Source organism: Trachymyrmex septentrionalis, unplaced genomic scaffold (assembly GCF_001594115.1).
Source record: "Trachymyrmex septentrionalis isolate Tsep2-gDNA-1 unplaced genomic scaffold, Tsep1.0 scaffold14, whole genome shotgun sequence".
Taxonomy (NCBI): Eukaryota; Metazoa; Arthropoda; class Insecta; order Hymenoptera; family Formicidae; genus Trachymyrmex; species Trachymyrmex septentrionalis.
In genome coordinates, this window is record NW_017304543.1 from 3,915,627 (window position 1) to 3,936,780 (window position 21,154).

General features: G+C 38.9%; 1 protein-coding gene across 3 annotated transcripts in view; it reads left to right on the forward strand.

The window, feature by feature from the left end:
- The window catches only part of LOC108745624 (ETS-like protein pointed), a 120,830-nt gene that overhangs the window by 44,896 nt on the left and 54,780 nt on the right, over positions 1-21,154 (forward strand). The gene's annotated exons all lie outside the window — the stretch shown is intronic.

A 21,154-nucleotide genomic window follows, 5' to 3' on the forward strand; every position in this document is an offset into this window, starting at 1 on the left:
AAAAAAAAAAACTTCTTCAAAACTAACGTCTTTGAAATATTGTTTGGATTCTTCTATCGAAGACGCGATGATAGTATATTACACGGTTTATGGTGCAACGTAATTTAAGAGATCTGTTTTACAATCGAGCAATTGTACTCCTCACGTGAATTCATTTCGGAGTTTCCTGTCGATTCGTGCTGCCACCTAACGAATTTGATCTGAGAAATTATAGCTTCTTCAAGGTCTCTTGCGGTCGGTATTTTGGAATATTTTCTCGTCAGCAAATAGCTGCCGGCCACTGCGAGCTCGTGCAATTCCGCCATTCCACAATCTCTTAGATTTCACACTTCAAACTCTCAAGGCTATTACGTGTATATAAATTTTATGTATTTTTTTTATCAATTTATTTGCAACTTCTTGTATACGTCGTTTCTTTTGTTCTTCGGCAAAGGTGTGAAAAATTATTCCCGAAGAGATTAGTAACAGCGAATTAACGTTAAATGTAGTAATCAGCGTCAGCGACGAGCAATTTGTCGTTCTTACCACAAATTGTGCCGATTAATTGATTGCACATATATTCAATGTATCGTATATACATATATACGCGAGATTGTTGCGTCTATTTTTTGCATGTACTTCACGCAATACTCAATGATCGCGGTGGCGAACAACGAGCGGTGTTCACGTTGCGGCATGAGGGGACCAGTGACGTCACCTTGTCACGCCTCGGCGGGCACCTGTTCCGCCATTAGCATTAGCTTGGGTGTTATCTGCGAGTATAGACCCGAAGGGAACGCACTTTCGACCGAACACGAGAAGGCAATTGTCTTCGGCCGCTGGACACGGCCGCCATCCTAGAGACGGAGAGAAAGAGAGTGAGAGAAAGACATTTCGGCATATGCCGCTGGGCTCGGTCGGTCCGCCTTTGTCACGCTTCGTTGAATCTTGACTTGCCTTTGTTCCTCCTGCGTCGGAATAAACGCCAATTATTTTTTGGCCTTAACTCCGCGGCCGTTGGCTATATTCGGTAGTAGTCTCGTGCAATTTTTATACCGCTGCGTGGAATTTTGACGCTCTTGTGTTGATATGTTTATTTGACGAATTTGACGGAACGGTAGTTCCTAGTTTCCTTCTCGTCTTTTGAATACCGAAGATAAAGAAATCTTATTTAAAATTAGTTGATATATAGGTGGAACGGGAGGAAAGGGAGCTTTGTGAGCGTTTGCTTACTCAGCGGTAAGATGGCACGTTGTATTCTATTTAATGAAGTCGTCGTCGCGTAGAAATGCATATAGAATGAGAACGCGAGCACTTTCGTTCCACCTTTTCGAGCTTGTTTCAATGACAATACGACCGATATGTTAATTGGCGCAGCCGTATGTAATTAATGTCCAAACGCACAGTGGCTTTGGGTGCCCCCTTTCTCTGGAATTCACCGGAGCGATCCATTATTGAAAAGGCGCGGCGTGTGTGTGGGAAATTGGAAGGAAACGTCGAGACACCCGGGACATAGGGTTACAGGTGTTCGAACGATGTACGCGGGAATGCGACACAGGTGTTGCCAGTTCACCCGACTTCTTTATTATCGTTTCGCATCGTAAATGGCTATTATCGACATGGGAGGGTAGTTTAGAAAGTCGACGGTAAGCGTCTTTTTTTTTTTTTCACGCGTGTGTTAAACTTTAATCGTCCTGTTGCCGGCTATGCGTTCGCAAGTTAATGCAGGAGTTGAGTTTAACGAACATTAAAACGTGATGAGGGTGTTTGATTATTTTTTATAGGATTATTAGGTAATTATCTGTATTCTCTTCTCTCTAAATCTCGTTAATGAAAGACGTTAAGGAAAATCGTATAAGAAAAACTGTAAATTATTTAGAGAGACAATAGGAAGCTTCAGAGGTGCTGAAGATTCTGAAGAGAACACCCAGGAAAGCCTCGAAAGTATTAATAAGGAGGCTTATAATTACGTATTCGTGTACAAGAATACGCGAAAGATTTGTATCTTTAAAAGATTGAGGAATTTTATAGAAGTTTCCTGAAAAAAATTGAACCTTTCTTACGAAAAGTATATATCTTCGTAAGACGGATGTCCCAATTTAACGTATGGCGGGCATGTAAACCTGCATAGCAACTCGAGAGAATAGCATTGTTCGGCAAAGCAATTGCCGAGAGAGAAATCGCTACTGCGGTAAAACTACCACCAATAAAAGTGAATTCGTAACGCAATAATTCGTTTCTTATTCCGTGAAAAATTAATTATCTACTTGATTTACCCGCATGGCTTGTTCGGCACACCACATACTGGAATGGAACTCGCACGCGAAGAAAAAGCCATGTCAATGTATCAAACGTATTGCAAATTAATCCATATTTTCTTGTTTTATTGTTCTCACATCAAACACGTCTGATTTTTAGATGCATAGATCTTTAAATCGATATCTAATTTTACAATAGCAGGGTTGCCTGGAAAACCGGGATTTGAAATTGGTCATAAAAACCGGGAAAAATCAGAGGAAAATGTAAAAAAAAGTCTGGAATTTCGTAATTTGCTCATAATTCCCTGAAACTGCTCCTGCTCCAAATAATTGTGAGAATTTTTTAAATATTATATCTGACGTTTATAGTCAAATACGTTCAAAACTTGTGACACTTTAAACGATTATTTGATCTTTTTTTTTCGTAATAACTGCATTCCTTTTTTTCCTAAACTAATTTATTTCTTGCTGTGGCTCGAATTTGCAAAATTACATTATGCTGCTAAGCCTTTTTTGGCATTGTTTTTAATAATACAGACTAGCTTCCTTACTATTCTTGAGTTTAAATGTTAAAAATATACATATTTTATATATTACTCATAGAAAATGTTCTACTTTCATCTGGAAAACCTGGAGAGAAGTCATTCTAAAATTCATTTTCTATGGGAACCTTGAATAGATAGTCGAAATTACTTTTTATTCCATGGAGAGAATCTAAAAAGTGCCCGATTCTTTAAATCTGCTTCAAGACTTTCAACGGCAAATTGAAAAGCTGCAATCCACGATTACTTTCCATATTTCCGGTCCTCAAGATCGAAAGATATTTACGAAATTACACCGCGCGGGGCGACGTGATGAGAACTCTTGTAGCAGTTTTAACGGCGACGGCGACGGGCCGGTCTGTCGAGCGTTCGGACAAAAACCGGCGTGGGAGCGAGTGCACGCAGTCTCCCACGAGTGTGCATTGTGCGTGATACACATCTATACGTCATTTACCTACCCACCTACCTGCTCGCTTAACCGACCACCTTCATTTTTCACCGGCCAATGCGCTAACCGTGTGCAGCCACCGTCTGCGTGATATTCGCCCAGAGCTGTGCTCTAATTGACCATCATCCGTGAAAAATCTCACAAGTCAAAACACCCGAGCCCTGAGAACCGTAGCTTCAAAATTCTAAAGCGTTCATTCAGTCCTACTGTCGCAACGTGTACTGTGTGCAATAAATATGCGCGTGTAAAATTGCCTACTCGATCATTTTTGTCACACAAACACAATGATAAATATTAACGACGGAAGACGTCGCTCTCGTTTTTATAGAATAACAACGATTAATTTCTATTAGCTATACACCATGGGATATAAGGTCAGAACTACATCAGTCAAATGCTCGCTCAAAGTAGCTTAGTGAAATGCACATGATAATAATCAGGGCTTCTTCTTTTTAAAAGAAACCTGTGTACGAAAAACTAGGGAAATTACATCCCTAGTTTTTCGTATACATTTCTTTTCAAGAATAGGGGGGGCCCACCCGAAAATTGAAGCTTTAAACCTTAAGCCGTAAGAAATCGATCGATCAGTCGAGATTACGCTCACATAAGTCATTCGACTGTGATTGATTAATTTCTATTCAAGGCTTAAAGCCTAAGTTTCACGCTTGAAAATCTCATTGTAGACGCTGCTTCATGGGTGAGATATTACTTAAGAATATAAATTCTTCTTGTGGATGTACAGGAATTTCCATCTTTGGCGTGAAATTCACCAAAAAAATTCCTCTATCGTTTTCAACGATTTATTCAATTAAGCAAATCGATCGTATTACCGTTCCCAGATATTATAGTTATGTTTTTTTGCTAAGCAACGTGTACGCGGAGCGAAACGCTTGGTCCATTCGGCGTACGGTATCAGCAGAGCGTGACAGAGCATCGAAGGGATGAAAGCGAGGACTAATGATAGCTCCAGGCTACGGTAATCGTAGCCTCTCTGCTGATCTCGAAGTAGATGCCTCGTGGCGACGAGTCTTCTGAAGGCTTATTTGCCACGATTTAATTAATTGCCCTTCGGCTTAATCCGATCGTCGTCGCTCTTCGCGCCGCAGGGAAGCTAATTCCTCGCGCGTCTGTTTCGGGTATTCGAGGTTCTCTTGTCCTTCGTCATGCAACATTTGGAGCGATACACCAGCAAAGATATCTCGCGTAAGAAAAGGTAATTGAAACCTGTACATCAATCATAAATGCAAAGTATATACATATCTAAAACTCTTGAAATAAAGACATTTTATGTAAATATTAATATTAATATCAGGCTTAGAAAGTCTAATTTTTAATTATAAGCATTCATGAATACATTTGATATAGACATTGATCTCGCTTGATTTAACTGTTCATTCAAACAACATACACAGACATAATTTATGATAAATCTTTTACGAAATCTTAACGAACTCTCTAACATTGGCGCACTAATATACTGTCTGTCATTCATAATTTGTACCGCGATTGGTCATCAAGTCTCTTTTATCCTATATCTGACGCCTTATACTAATTTAACGGAAACTTACAACATACATTATAGCTGAAAAGAGCTAATACGTTTAGCGCTTGTGAAGCGAATTGGATCTGAGGGGAAGAAAGCAAACGGCGGCGGTGAATGAAATCACGTATGTGGTTGTTGCTCAATGTATGTTTCGCGCATAAAACCGGAATTCTCCGATAAGACCAAGATATTTAAGACTGTACGAAGCTAATGGCAATTTATATGTGTGCGAGCGTTTTTTTATTCAACGAGCATTGCCAAGTAGCGACGGAAATGGGGTCCTGATTTCAATGTATCAGGCGTTTACAGAACCACTTTAAATTGACTGTTGAAAAAAGATTCCACGTTTATTTCTATTGAAATTTCTTTTTTCAGCTCCGAGGTTAAAATTTTTTGTGTCAATATATTGTTTATTCTTAATTAATATGTTATTTGTATGAATTTTTATTGTTACGTTAATTATGGTACAGAGTTAGATGACTCAACTGAAAAGCCAAAATTTTTCTTTTGTAATCTAGCAATTGAATCATTCGCTTTCAGACGAACGTTATTCATTAAATGCATATTTTTAGAAGCTTAAGACCTCGTCGTTACATTTCCATACAGGTGTATAAAAGTACATTATTAGCATTTCTATTACATATTGTAGAACTTTTTTGTGTTAACGGGATGGGATAGAATTGGGAATCTAAAGTCTTTTCCGTGAATGTGAAAGTAACTCCACGAATAAATGCATTTGTAATTTTTCTCTAATAAAACATTTTTTGCGATAAAACCCTTTTTAAAATAAATGATTTGGTTTTGTAAGAAGCGTTTCACATTACTACTCCACGATTAAAATGGAATAACAAATATATAATAGATTCGGAATGAATAGATATTTTAACTCTCTGTCTGCAATCTGAATCTTTTTTGACATGAATGAAATTTCACTCACAAATTTCACTCTTATTTTTGCTCAAATTTCATTGTTTATTAAATAAAGGTTTTAACATTTAAGTTGAATTTGGTGCATTATTAGAAATGCTTCCTTTACATGAAAGCTCGTGGTTATGAAATTAAAAACGCAATGAATGATTTAACTGAAAACTAAATTACAGTAATTACTTAAATATAACGAACGTGTACAATTTATGTATTAGATTTCATAAAATTTCATGAAAAATATATTAAATTCCATGCTCATGTACACAAGTATGCTTTTCAGTTAGAAATACATTAAATTTAATGTAATGTCATAAAATTATTCAAATTATGTAACATTATAAGTATATTAAATTTCAGTATATAAATTTTTTAACAGTGCGTAGTGTAATTGAGATGTTGGAAAGAAATCTTTTTTCGAAAGCCTAGAACAGTAAAAAACTGGTGGAGTCGGATAAAAAAGGACTGTTACTTACACACAGAGGATGAAATAATGATCGCGGGCCGCGAGAAGTTTTATAGGATTCCGAAAAAATTTTGCTCTGCGCAGAATTTTACAGGGGAACAAGGCGCAATCGCGCGAGATAACGGGCGAATAAATGTAAATGATTTCTACGTCGCGGGAATACCCGATGATCGTTAATTAAGCCGCGCGAGGAGGAGTTTCTCTCACGAGGTAGGCGAGCAGAATGGCGCCTGCACACGCAGGAGGGGAAGAAGACAATGCCGGATAAACGCGGCGTGGGTACGTTGCATCGTGTTCGCGCGAACGCACGTGTTCCCTACGTGGGTCATTCCAACGGAGGCCACGCACCAATACGGATGGGCGTCCCTTTTCATGTTCTCTGCTCTCATTCCGAGACAAAAAAATTCAGATGATGCTATTTCGTCGCAAATAAAAATTCGTCCTTTTTAACATTAAAAATTTCTCTATTTCACTATCTTGTAAAAACGACGTCGATATAATTTCGTAAAAGTTGTCTCTCGAACATGTATATCATTTCTAAAATATTAGGTGTACAAAAAAGTTCTGAGCTTTTTTTTGTAAAATTCAATCCAATTCCGTATGTAATCGTACGGAAATGGCTTGCTGCGTAACGCCAAGCTGTTCTGCAAGCTCCTTTTCAGTTTGCGCAGAGTTTATATCCAGCAGTGCTTGCAATTCGTCCGTTTCAATCTTTTCAGGGCGTCCAGCACGCGATTCATCTTTAAGACTGAAATCTCCTTGGCGAAACTTTTGATACCACCTTTTGCATGTTGCATGACTTACAGCGTTCTCTCCATATGCAGCACAAATCATTTCAGTGGCTTCAGCAGCATTTTTCTTCAGATGAAACGCGAAGTGGATGGAAAATCGAATATGCTCTTTTGTAATTGCCATCGTGAACACTACTGATTTTTGAGGTTATGTGCATCAAACGCCAAACCGTATCGCATTTCAGGAGGTTAAATGTTACTGTTTTAAAACCCCAAAAGGGCGGGAAGATATATAAAATTTAAATTGTTATTTCGGTTGTATCAAATCTAAAGCTCAGAACTTTTTTGTACACCTAATATAATTTAGAGGAGTCTTATTAAAGTGCGGAAAGAGCGCCAGGAATTGGGCTTTTATTCTTTGAGAGCAGCCATTCCTCGGTTTTTGATGAAGATGCATCAGGAGGGACATGTGTGTATGTGTTAAAAGCATTTGAGCGGGCCGAGTCCCATTTCCAATTCCAAGGCTGCGGCTGGATTACGCGTATTTCGACTATATTACTCGCGGCTACTCGCTCGGCTCGGCCCCGCTCTCGGTCTCTGATGTCGAGTTACGATCCGACTCGTCGCACTCCGTCAGGTGCACCGAAGCGTAGTTCCATCTCTCGCCGCCGCCGCCGCCGCCGCCGCTGCCCTCTTCGTGCATGTCGCCGCTGACCTCTGTGCTTCGAAAATGATCCAACGCGCCGCGCACAACGTGTTCCACTTGCTCTCTGCGTCGCGATACATACATACGTCTCGTTAACGTAACCGGCGCGATGACGAAACGCGCCTTGAGAACGCTCGCCGAAATTAGACGACGGCTAACTGCCAGCCATCGCGTTACTCTCACGGATTGCCGCTTACCGCCTCACGTTTGGAGCATTCCTCTTTGCTAAGAGTCTTTAGCGTTCAAAAAAAATCTCCGCGCATTGTTAAATCTATAGTGTCAAATTTAGTCTAATGTGAGCCGCCACTGAACCTACTAAATACATCGTTACTTCTTTACTAAAATTTGACACTGTATTGTGTCAAATATAATCTTGTTTTAGTATAAAATAACGATATAATTGAGTAGTAGTGACATTCAGCTAAATTTGACACTATAAATTTAATGGTTTAATGGTGAGATCCGAAAAAAACGCGAACGATGAGGTTCGAGGTTTTTTTAGGAACCCAAAATCTTCCAGTCGCGTTTACCATTTTAACAAAAACATTGAACGTAATCTTTAAAATCCTTGGAGCGGAATCTAACTCTAAAGAGTGAAATTTAATTCTTAGAAATTGGCAATTGAGCCATCCCTTTTGAACACTAGTTCAATTGTCACTTTAGAATTACATTCCAAAGATTTTAGAGAATAAAAAGAATTCAACATTTATCGGATGATTCATGAAAAAGATTTATTTGATCGTTATATGTTACTTATTTAATTATAATATATAAAATATGTTATATATTACGACTTAATATTTTATATTTTCTGCTAGAAGTTTCTCGAGCATACCGTGAAGTTTTTTTTTTTTCTTTTAAACTTATCTTGAGGAATATTATGTAAAAAAAAATATTATTTTATCTTTCTATCTTGTACAAACGCATCACTTCGAATTTTATCACTTTGATTTTCCTTATTTTTTTTTTGAAATAATTTTTCAAATTAGGCGATAGAGCTAATCACGTAAAATGGCCGAGCTATTTTGATGACAAGGTTTCCGGCATGTCCTGATTTTAAGCGTTTCCCCAGCAGTGATACAAGATACGTCAGATATTATCTCTTTGGTCGGTTTCTGCACTTCAGAATCACTATATCCGCACGAAAGCATAATACGATCTTCTGCATCCTTAGAGATAAAAGCTTACATTCTAATATTTATTTTATGCTGGCATTTTTGTAAGATATAAATAAGATAATCGCGCGAAATAAGAGCAGAGTACTTTTGCAGCTTGCTTGCAAAGATAAAAAAAAAATGTTTAACATATACGTGCTTGAAAATGTCGAAGCTTTAATTTAAGATTTACAAATACCTCGAAACGCTTGCGAGCGCCTTAGGAGAATTGTGTGTGTGAATTATCTCATAACTAAATTAAATTCCACAATACATACTAAAAATGCATTAAGATGAGGTATTAATTATCGTGAAGATTAATGTTTTGCCAGTTTATTTTGGCAGCTAGCATAAATTATATACATAGTTGTGCTAATTCTATATCTCTTACATATGAAAGAGAAATTTGTTTTTTTTTTAACTGAATCGTATAGCTGTCCGATAGGAAAAGTTAATGATATTTAAAAAAATTATAATTTTATACATGTGTGAATCGAATGTATCAAAAAATATGGATTTATTTATTCATATCGTTACCGCGCAAAATCATCGCAACAAATCCTACAATATAAAACAAAATTTTATTAATTTTGGCACAATTCTAAGAAGTTTATTACGACAATTTTAATAGCTTGTGCTGTCTCCTTTGTGTTTCAGGTAAGTCATAAGTCATGCGATCACACAGGGCATACCACGGCGTATCTCACAAGTAAGTTCTCTCGGACCGAATCACGGGACATTTTCTCCCGATGAAACGTCAAAATACGGCATATAGCGTGATTTCTTCTCTCGCTTTTTTTTTTTTTTTTCAACGAGAAAGGGGAGAAGCTCGAGACGCGCTTTATAAACACGGTTACAATACCGGCCGACTCTCGCTACATGCGACGAGGTTTGGTTAGGTACGTTTGAGGTGTGCTCATGTAGATAAGCTCCGATAATGACCGGACGTGTGCTCACCCAGCCAGAACTCTGCGAACTCCCTCCGAGTGTCCTGCTCCTCCTCCCTCTCTCTCTCTCTCTCTCTCTCTCTCTCTCTCTCTCTCTTCCTCCCTCCCGTGACCCCCGCCCTCATCCCCTCGTCACTCGTGTACTCGTACCTTCTCCTCACCGCCTGTGTTCCTCTTCTTCTTTCCTCGAAGAGGAGTCCTTCGGTACCACCTATCCTATCTGGCTCTTGTGTGACGCATACGCGTCAGATTCGCACAGTGATGTTTTTTCCTCTTTTTTTCTCTCGTAGACCGAGAGGCGAGAACAAAGGCATCTCTCGCGTGCGCGCTACGATAGAGCGAGGGGTGAGGGAGAGTCGGTACATTTTCAAAGTATACGTACACACACGCGGTATTCTCTAGGCGGCTAGGCCAAAGAAAGAGAAGAGAGCCTCTCGCACCGTCGAGACTTCGCGGTGTTTACGGAGAATAAGGACGGCAAAGAAAACGATCGCGGGAGGGTGCGACAATCTTCGAAAGTTTCGTTAAGTCATAGAGTCTCAAATGGTTTTTTTTTTTTTTCTTTTTCCTCTAAAGACAGGACTAAAAAATCACCGACATTAGTATTAATTAATTTTATAAAACTGAAATAGTTGATTAAAAGTAAAAAATGGACTTCCGTAAAATTTATTCTCAAGAGTTCCGATTAGATCAATTCTAGCTTTCTTTTGGAAAGGTACAGGAGTTTTGCAATAGTTTCTTTTTTTTTTTTCTTCCTTTTTTAAAGAGTCATACACGCGCGTGTCGACTCGAAAGAATTTATCGAGGAGAGACCAGAAACTGTATACAATCAAACGATTTCTCATCTGTGTTCCCGCTGTGTGTCGATATACAAAGCCATCTATTGAAATCGCGGCATACCATTGAATAATTCTTCCGCCGCGAACCGGGATACGCGAAACTCCGCAGTCGGCGGAAGCGATCTGTTAAAATACGAGACAAAAGAGTAGGGAGAGGAGAGAGAGAGACACGCTAGCCCGGCTCTCGGGTGCGAGAACCGTATAATGTCGAGCTTCGTAGACTGCGCGAAGCAGTCAGCGCTGACTTCGATAACACGAGAATTGAAAAAAAAAAAAAACGAAAACAGTCAGCCACGAGTAAGCATTAGATTACCATGCGTGTGCCGTTGGCTTCGATCCATAACGTTGCAATGTATTTCGAAAGCGCGCGACCGAGAGAATGCATCTCGACTTTATTAGCTCCCAGCTACGATTTAATCTCGCGGGGTTCGCGCGCCGTGCTTTCTTTGTGTTCCCCGGCAATCCGGGTAGGTAATTGTCACGTTTGCATAATACGGATGCAACACGGCCACTTGTGCAACGCGGCCCCCGGAATCGGTGGCAGGAGGCGGCTCTTAAGAAATGACTTTGTGATTTTACTCGTAAACATACATTGGCATCTTCGCTTCAGACGCTCGGAAATACAAGAATATTTCTGCCACCTTCCTAACCGGACTTCTTGGAACTTTCTTATATCGTGCCTATTCTTATTAGGTTATTTCTTTAATGCTACGTTACTTGAAGGCATTACATAATCTCATAACTTTCCTTCGTTCTTGTAGAAAATTATTCCCGATGGCGTGATCCAATTCTCCGGTCATACAATTCCGTATTGCGCGGATATTTATTCCAATATTACTGCGATCCTATTAATCCTAATTATTAATATTGTGCAGATATTCTGATATTTGTAAAACAAAAAAAAAACGTTACACGTTCTCTCGCAAATTTACATTTAAAATAATCGCGAATATTACTCTGTTCTTCAAGACTTAAAAAAAATAATGTTTCTCAATATCTTTAACGCTTCAAGGATTTTATTTCCATTTCTATCGATGTAAATTGACTTTAATCTCGGTTTAAGTTCTTTTTTTAGTTCGAAGAATTGGGAAAAAAAGCTAAAGGATAAATTAAACTTAATCCTCCGCAGACTATCCTGAATTTCACTACTTGAACGGACCACCTCGTCGTTAAGAGATGATAGCGCAGAATTAGCAACATAATTTAAAGTAAAATAATCATTTGCTGTCTTCATATCCACACTGTTATCTGTGGAGGATTAAAGTTAATCTACATTGATGAAAATAGGCACAAGATAGTTGTCGAAATCCTTTATCTAAATCATGTTATAAATTTTGAATAGACTATTCCCTAGACCTCTAAGCGATCCGGAACTATCGTCATTGTGTTCGAAGTAATTTCAAACGTTTTGTTAGACCATCACTCGTAAAGCCGCGACGACGCGCTGGTGGACGAGTGTACGTTGTTGCATTCTGATTTCGATACACGTACCAAAATAACTTCTCCCGTATCCTCCTCCTCCCCAGCCGAGGCTCTAACCGTATCCTATGTACGTGCGTGCTACTGCTACAGCTTCGGCCTCTTCGATCTCTCTCTTTCTCTCTCTCTCTCTCTCTCTCTCTCTCTCTCTCTCTCTCTCATTCTACTTCTCTATCTCCCTTTTTCTCTCTCCCTCTCATGTATTCTCCTATGTCCCCGTCCTTATCGCGTTTATCTTCATTCACTACTTCCCTCTCACTGTGCCAACCATTGCCGCCTCGCTCGCTCGCACTCGCGTCTACCTGCTTCTTTTGCAGTCATTCATTACTAACTATCTCTGTCTCTCTCCCTCTTTCTCTCTTTCTCTTCTCTTTTTCTCTTTCTCTTCTTCTTGCTCCCCCTGACGTCTCTTTCTGTTCGATGCGTTCCACGTCACTTCGTCGTTTCCGAGCTCGCTTCCATAGATAGTCCTCGACACGACGACTTATCTTCTCTTGCTTGTTCGAACAACGGTTTTTTTTTTGGTTGACATTGTTTCCTTCGTTACTTGGCACACGTAATGCACATCATGTAGTTAATATTTCATCAATAGGAGGATACATTTTGTACTAGTAAATTAATCTACATACAGTTTATATTGTTTTTGAAAAATGTGAAACGATTAATGAAACATGTATAAAATTTATCTTTTTAATTTACATTAATTTTATTGACAATCTATCTATTAAAAATATGCGTTATTGCCATCTAGAATTTTTTGTTATAAATTTATATATTTGTATCATAAATAAATCTTTTATTATTAATAGATCGTCTGATTTTAATATGTAAAATAAATGTACAATTATTTTTGCGTTAAGAGTTCCAATAAATAGAGATACATCGATTTCGAATATGTATCAATAAAAAAAATGAGTGCTCTTTTGGGTTCTCTTCTCAACTACGGAAATATAAGAATAATATATGTATACGCGAAGATTATATTGTAGTAAAAGATTTCTACAATTCCGGTACATACATGAATTAGAGAATGACTTTGCATGAAAAGGAAAAAATAGGTGTCATTCTTAAAAAACGATAAGAAGATTTTAGAATAAAAGAAGCATTTCTTGACGGACAACTTCCGGTCGTGTCTCTCACTACCTTTACTACATCATGCATCCTTCGTTTCACCGTCTCGACCTTTTTCCGCTTTTGTCTCCGCTTCTCTCAATACTTCGCTCGCTTCAACATATTCAAACTAAAAAAATTGTATATTAATTTTGCTAATTACTTAGCTGCATCTGTTATCTTATTATTTAATTTATACAACTAATATCATAATTAACGCTAATAAATTAAAATTTTATTATAAAACCAAAGTTTGGTTATCTCTATTATAACTTCACTCTTATTCTCAAAATGAATTAAGGCCTGTTTCTCCAATATGGATTAATTTTAATCTTGGTTTAATTCAAACCTTCTTCCTTTTCTAATCCTTAGAATTAAAAAAAGATGAAGAATAAGTTAAACTGAGATTACAGTTAATCTATACAATTGGTAGGAAGCGATATTGGCACGAGCATATGTGACATAAAATCCAAAAATAGGTGCTAATAATAATATTAACGATATTGTTGCCTTTAACAACTTTTACGTACTAATTAAACATTATTTCATAACATTATTTCATAATCAAGTCGATTACAACTCTCTATACGATTTCCGGAAATTTAACAGATGATGCCAGTCGATAAACATATTAAAAGCATGCATTGTTTCTTACAGAAAGGTGTTTTAGTAGATGCAGAAAGAGCGATAACAAATCTTTGGTAAATTAGTATGACATAAATACACAAGAAACGCATTAATAATGTATGTCAAATGGTGCCGATAAAGTCGATCAATCATGCCAATTTGTCAATCTGAATAGATCGTAATTAATCGAAAGATCAGGTTAATTGGACGTGGCATTTGCATCACCCGATGGTATTCTTCACTTTCGTACGTGTAACTTCTCGCGAATGTCTCGACTTTGTCCTAAATTTCTAATTGCGCCGAATCACATGTCTAAAATGTTCGATAGACTGACACGCGGAATATTACGTAAGTCAGGAATAATCAAACTCGTCATCGTAAGCTTTGTGATGTAACGCTTGTAAACTGATAACAATGTGCATTTCATATTTCACAGTCGTAATTGAAGAGGAACGTTGCAACGTTTTGACGAATATCTCGTCCTACCTCAGCTTAATATCAACATAACAAATAAATCAAGTAAACGGAACTCGTGAAAACGGCATGGATATAAATGAGAAATAGAAATAATGTTTTACCGGCAATCTCCGTGTAGGGATCGTCGACATTCAGTCCATAGTAAGCTGTAAATCGAGCTCTAGCGTATACTTATCGTTATCCGAGTGCTTCTTATGGTGCACCTGCTTCAAGGTAATTACATGCGTGGGAGTTAAACCAAGAACTTGTTTCGAGGGTAATCTGCTTCCATACGTTACGCGTACGCGAGTATGTATATATCTATTTGCTGACTGTACGCGTCTCGCTCGGGGTTAGACTGCCTCCGTCATATTTCATATTGCGGGCAATCGTTTTATCATAATATTGCGCGTTAATAGTAGCATTAAGATTCGAGAAGCTCTGGAAATGGAGAGGAAGAAATTGAGAAATTAAGAAGAAAAGAAATTTGCCATCTTTTCAGTTTTCTAAGAAATCGAGAACTTTTTCAAAAAATATATATTTATTAATCTACAGCATTATCTCTTTTCTCACATGATAAATGATCTTATATAACGTGGCAACATTAATATTAATTTAAAATGACAAAGTTTAAATAAGAACACATGTTGTAACCTAGTATTTTCTAATAAAATGACGTGAATAAAAGTAAAATATGATAAAAACGAAATTACTAGAAAATTTAATTTTAAAAATTCGATACATATTTCTGGTGAAAATTTTTCTTAGCATTTTTATACGCGAATTGGAACACTTTTCACAAATACTCAGAAATATTCGGAAAGTTTGCATCTGCTCTCAGAATTTTTCATATACATGTGAATTCTGAAATATTCTGAGAGATTTCTCATCCCATAATTTTTAAAAAATATTTTAAATTTTTTTTATATTTTATAACTTTTCATCACAGAAATTAGACTTATAAAAATCTTAGAAATCTTACGATATTTCATAATTGACACATATGGAAAATTCTGAAAAAAAAAAAAATGTAGATTTTCTGAGAATTGTTCCAATTCGTTATAAAAATGTGAGAAAGTTAACAATATATGAAAATTCTGAAAAATTATATGAAAAATTCAGAGAAAAATTTTCATCAGGGATATGATATCAGTTATTAGTATATATCGTTTTATTGAATCTAGATAAAAGATTACTCTTTTTTTATGCAGATTTTTTGAATTTCGTCTGCGCGAATATTCAGTGTCGAAGATAAAAATAGGCATTAAGTTGTGTGTACTGAAAGAGAGAAGGAGAGAGACCGGAAATTGTCGCCTCTTCCCTCTCTGCTTCCTACTCTTTCCTCACTCCTCCTCTCTCTTCCTCCTCTCTTCTGCCACAGCAACTGGTGGACTTTCACGCGGTAACGATCCGCGTTCTGATGTGCCGCAATAATCGCGTATTGCGAGAGAAAACTGTTGTTGGGACAACCCTTTCGAATGATCGTCGACCGGTCGTCGCACAATAAACGCCGAAGTTTGGCGGAGAAAGTGGCGGTGATTATTTAACACGGACACAAGTAGTAGATATGGTAAATCACGATGCGTTCTCGTGCAGTTATGCAACAAGATTTGTTGTATTTTATCGGTCCAATCGTATGTCAAATATTTTCTAAAGCCTTCGGTCTAACGTCCCGAAGCGACGTGGCGCAGATTTGCGCAACGTATGATGTTGCAGATTAATTAAACGAACGATTAATACGCGCATCTTTTATTTTTCACAGATGATTAATGACAATGCGAAATGAGATCCAACTCAGAGAATCTAAGAAGCATACTTTTGTATTTGTTAATTCAATCGAAACATCGAAACGTATTAACAATGTTTTCATGAATTACGTATAATATTATCTATGATTCGATATCGCAAAATTATTATACACGACGAAGATATTCGCGTTGAGAGCTCGCGAAATCACGTAAAAAAGGAGAGCGGAAGTGTTAACGAGAGAGAGAAGTCACGGTTACATGGCCGTGGGCCATACGCGTAGCCCGCCCGGGTTATACCGGAAGTCGAGTGACCGTAACGTGGCCCAGGTGAACTCGATTGGTCAAAGAGGATAGGGATACGAGGACGAAGGGGTGGTGGTAGCTCTTGCTCGTACTCGCAATTCTCCTTGCACGCGAGGACTACGAGGTGAAGTGAGGAATCGCTCTGTCGTGCGTGCTCTCGTCTTCCTGCGTAAACGCGGGAGGAAGTGGCATATTATGGTATCTTGCGAGTTTTGTGTGATCGGTAATCCCTATCTTTGCTGTTGAATTAATACGGTGGAACCTTTTAATATATCTCTTTCGTTTTTAATGGGAAATTTTAAGATATTGGCCCCCACGATTTCTTTTTAAAAGCAGTTAAACATGAATGAGGCCCATGTCACTTTTGCAGGAAAAATTAACACGTCACAATTCCTTTTGTAATAAATAACAATAAATCAAGGACAAAGTAAGAGTCAACGCATTTCTTTAAAAAGTCGTACAAATGAAGGAATAAATTTAAAAAAACAGAAAAAAATAATGCAAAAGAAAGAAAAGGTATAATAAGACAACAAATAAAAGTAAGATAATAAATTAATAACATATCCTTTTTTAATAGCAATTGGATATGAAGATATGTTTACACATATTTAGCATATAGTTTACATTACATATATTATATAATCTCAGAAATAAATGCATTTGTCGATAAAAGTGAGGTGTAAATATATCATTATACCTAATTGTTAGAATTGGGAAAGTTATATAGTTGACATTTTAGTTAAGTGTTTATAGATTATCACAAAGTATTTGACGTTCGGTGGCTTCATAAATACCGTTCTATAAGATTTCATTCGAAAATATTTCCTTCTTGCGAAACTTATTGGATCCAAGAAATTTGTTGACATCTATAACAAATAAAATATCTGTCAAACGTGCCATGTATGCCAAGAGAAAGATCAATAGCGTACTGTATTTACCCACTCTATCATATCTTACCAAACTCTACCTATAATCCCATCACGTATCTTATGTAAAGTCGTTGCTCCGTAACAGAAGGCTAAACTCTGTTCGTTTAATTACTTCTTCGCTCTCTTTACTAACAAGCGTTGGATAAATTCACAACTACCGGCAAGCGAGCGAGCGTCCTGACTTTGTAGCGCATTATTTTCTCTTCGAATATGTCCGAGGCGAAAAAGGACATGAGAGAAGAGCCGACGCGGCAGAAGAGAAGGAAAAAGAGAGGAACGAGAGAGAGAGAGAGAGAGAGAGAGAGAGAGAGAGAGACAGACTCGTCGTGTAAAGGAAATGACGTTGACACGTGTGTCTTTCTGAAGTATACGAGCACCCAGTTCCAACCACTACCACCACCATCACCACCACCACCACCAACACCATCACCACCTTTTCCAACACTGTGGAAAGGAGCACGACGATATATCTCCTTTCCTTACGCTCTTTCGAATCTTACAAGTTTACGCGTTCTCACGCTCTCCATCCCACTTCTCTCTCTCTCTCTCTCTCTCTCTCTCTCTCTCTCTCTCTCTCTCCCTCTCTGTTTCTCAGCTACATCTCGCCGTTTCCAACGGTGAGTGTACGCTCCGATAAACGTTCCACACGCACACACTTTTCGCACATACGTGTGTATACCTGACTGCGCGCAGGCGAACACACTCCGATCGCCGAGATTACGAGGTAGGGCTTCAGGGAGAGAGAGCACATCAGCTTCCTAGTTATAATAAGCGGCGCAAAAAATGTGGCAAAAACCTGCTCAGCCTTCGGCAAGTATATACCGCGCCGAGCGCGTCCAGCAGCAGAGCGGCCAGCTTCTGCTCGGCGCTCTCTATCGCTATCTATTCGCGTTCCTTTTGTTCCTACATCCTCTCTTCCTCGGCCTGCGCTGTGCATCTTTCTTCCTTTTCGTCCTGTTGTTGCACTCCTCTCTTCCTCCTCCTCCTCCTCCTCCCCCCCTCCTCTTTGATCACCGTAGGTGTTACCAGACAACAACCTGCACACCGGGGCCAGGCCAACTTCCTTCCTGCGGTCATCCTTTTCCGTCCTTCTCTCCCGATCTCCCTCTATTCTATATTCACCGGGACAACCCGCCCCCTTCGGCAGCGCACAACCTTCCCTCTTATCCTCGAGCCGTTATCTATCACTGTGCCGTCGTTTCTTCCCCTTTTCTTCTTCTTCCTTCCCTGACACCCGGGGCGGCGCATCCTCCGGCTCATCACGGCTGTCCGTCACGTTTTTCTACCCGCTTCCCACAAACGTCGTGCGCATTGTTATTATTTCCCCGGCTATCGTTCCCTAACCCTTTTCCTCCTACCTGGCCTACCTACAATGATGTAACGCGCTTTATCAATTTCCGCGACGCTAATCGACGATAATAATTTTCTCGCGGCGCGACAACTTCCGGGTTTCTTAGCGCGCGAGAACTTACCTCGCCTTCGCCGGACTTGTGAATGAGGTTCGACAACGCGAACCTCATGTAATTATTAATTAGCGCCACAACCGCCACAGCTGCGTCGTACACCACGCGACGTGTACACTTCCAGCGGTCGGAGTTGATTCATTAAAGTTCAGCTGTCCAGCACGAACGAGCACCGCGAGCATCGTAATTATATTATTATTAATCACGTCTAAAGCAAATCTTCGAATTGAAGCGTGAAGTGTAAATCGAATACCTTTCCTTTAAATATCTCAACACAACAACACGTTTGTCGTCAATAAAAGGATCTTAGTACCGTCAAAGTTTTTAGTTTTCCAGAATTGTAAAATAACATTCAACGATATTAATAATGATTATTGTAAAAAGACATTTTTGTTACTCCTTTTGTCGCTATTCTTACATCACTTTGAAATAGAATTCTTTTTATATACAGATATGCATCTTTCTTGGAAGAATCTTAAATGAATGACTTTCAAGATTTCTGTGATGAAGCGCTTTCTAATTTAAGTGATTTAATTATAGTTTAAATCGCTTAAAGATTTTATCGAAATCTATCCGGGGCCAATAATAAGACGAACATCTGTTAGGAATCAAGATTAGAATCAAGCTCGCCATGGTATACTTGACATTATGTGTCTTGCCAAATTGTCTCTCGGTAATTCGTTTCCCAGTTAATCTATCGAAACGAATGCAGCGTAACTTGTTGCAAGCGAGCGAGCGAGAGAGAGAGAGAGAGAGAGAGAGAGAGAGAGAGAGAGAGAGAGAGAGAGAGAAAACGCCCACGGAGGAAGGAAGATGGGAAGAGTCTTCACGTCGCGATTCGTGCATCGTACAGTTATACGTACGAGAAGCGGCGTAAAATATAGCTCTCGGAATCGCGAGTGGTAGCCGGTGGAATGGATGTCGACAGAGAAGTGAATGTCTCATCGCGATTGACGGTACCGGGGCGAGTTTATGAATGGTCCTGCGGACGTGCCGGAAGTTGCTAGTCGCGCAAAGGAAATTTTTAGCCTTTACGCCCGCAGACGACAGGTTTTTCATCAATCACACGGACGACATCCTCGGCGAGCCCCTCGTGCGATTCGCCGTGCGACCGTAGGAAAGTTACTAAAACCGTGTTTGCTTTAGTAACGTGTAATTACGCCACCTTTTTATTGTCGATTATTCCGCCAACGAAGAAGCTGTGTATGTAAAAGTGCCTCGTGACATCCGCGTTTCTATCGCCTCGTTAAAAACTTTACCGTTCGACCGTCATTTGCCTTTGTTATGTGTTAGTGTCATTAAGCACGATCGTTATCACGCGATACTGATCGAAGGGTTGTTCTCGTTTATGTATTTGCGTAGACAGTATAATTAAACGAGTCATTTTCTCTAGAAGTAATTTATGTAAATTTTATTGGCATATATTACTTATGGAACCTACTTAATAATTATACCTAAAGACATTTCATTACTATCTTATTATATTAATATGCTTCCTTTAATGACTAGCATGAAATCTTTTTTATACGAATAGGTATATTTTTAAAACATAAAATATCTCTCTCTCTCTCTCTCTCTTTCTTTCTTTCTATTTTTAATCACTTGAAAATAAAGCCCCATTTATAGAACGAATTACAGTAGAACTCCATTTATCCGATTATGTTGGGGAACAAGATAGTTTTAATAATCGAATGATTTGGATAGAGATGTATTAACACTACTTTCTACCAGCACTTATTATTTCCGATAATAGGAGCTGACGTTGAGAAAACTGAAATCAAGCACGTCGAGCTCCTATTGTTCGAACTACGGCGCCGTTCGAATATTTAAGACTGAGCGTGAGCTTGTTTGTATAAATGGAGTGCAGACAAATGAGTTCTACTATACTCGATTATTTGGCAGTCAAGCTCGATTTAGTGATGCGTCAACATCGCTGTATTGAAATAAACTTATCCATTGAGTTATATATTAATAATTAGGTCGGAGTGCTATTTTACCTTATTGATGATAATTTGACTAAATTGAATGTTTATAAAACAATTTGCAGTATCGAATAATGCCCAAGGGAGAAAAAATTGTACATTTTCGAGTTTCGCCCGAGCGAGATATATCAGAAATTATATTGCGATCCATATATGCCCTTCTTACTGGTGTATATAAGCAGCGAAGGCCACCGTGCTCAGAAAGATAGTCCACCCTGCTATCTGGCCAGCTGAAAGAAGGTCACGCAAGGAACTGCAGTCATTCTCGGAAAGTGCCGACTCGTTTCTTCATCTAGCGTGACGTCAACGTCACGACGACGACAACGACGACGACGGCGACGACGACGGCGACGACGACGACGACGGTAGCGGCGAGCAGCGGAAAAGAGATCTGATCTGAGTGAGGAAGAGAGGAAAGAGAAGGAGATGAAGGAGGAGAAGGAGAAGGAGGAGGAAGAGGAGGAGGAGAAGGAGGAGGAGGAGGGGGAGGGAGCCTCTCAGAACGGTCGAGGTGAGCTAC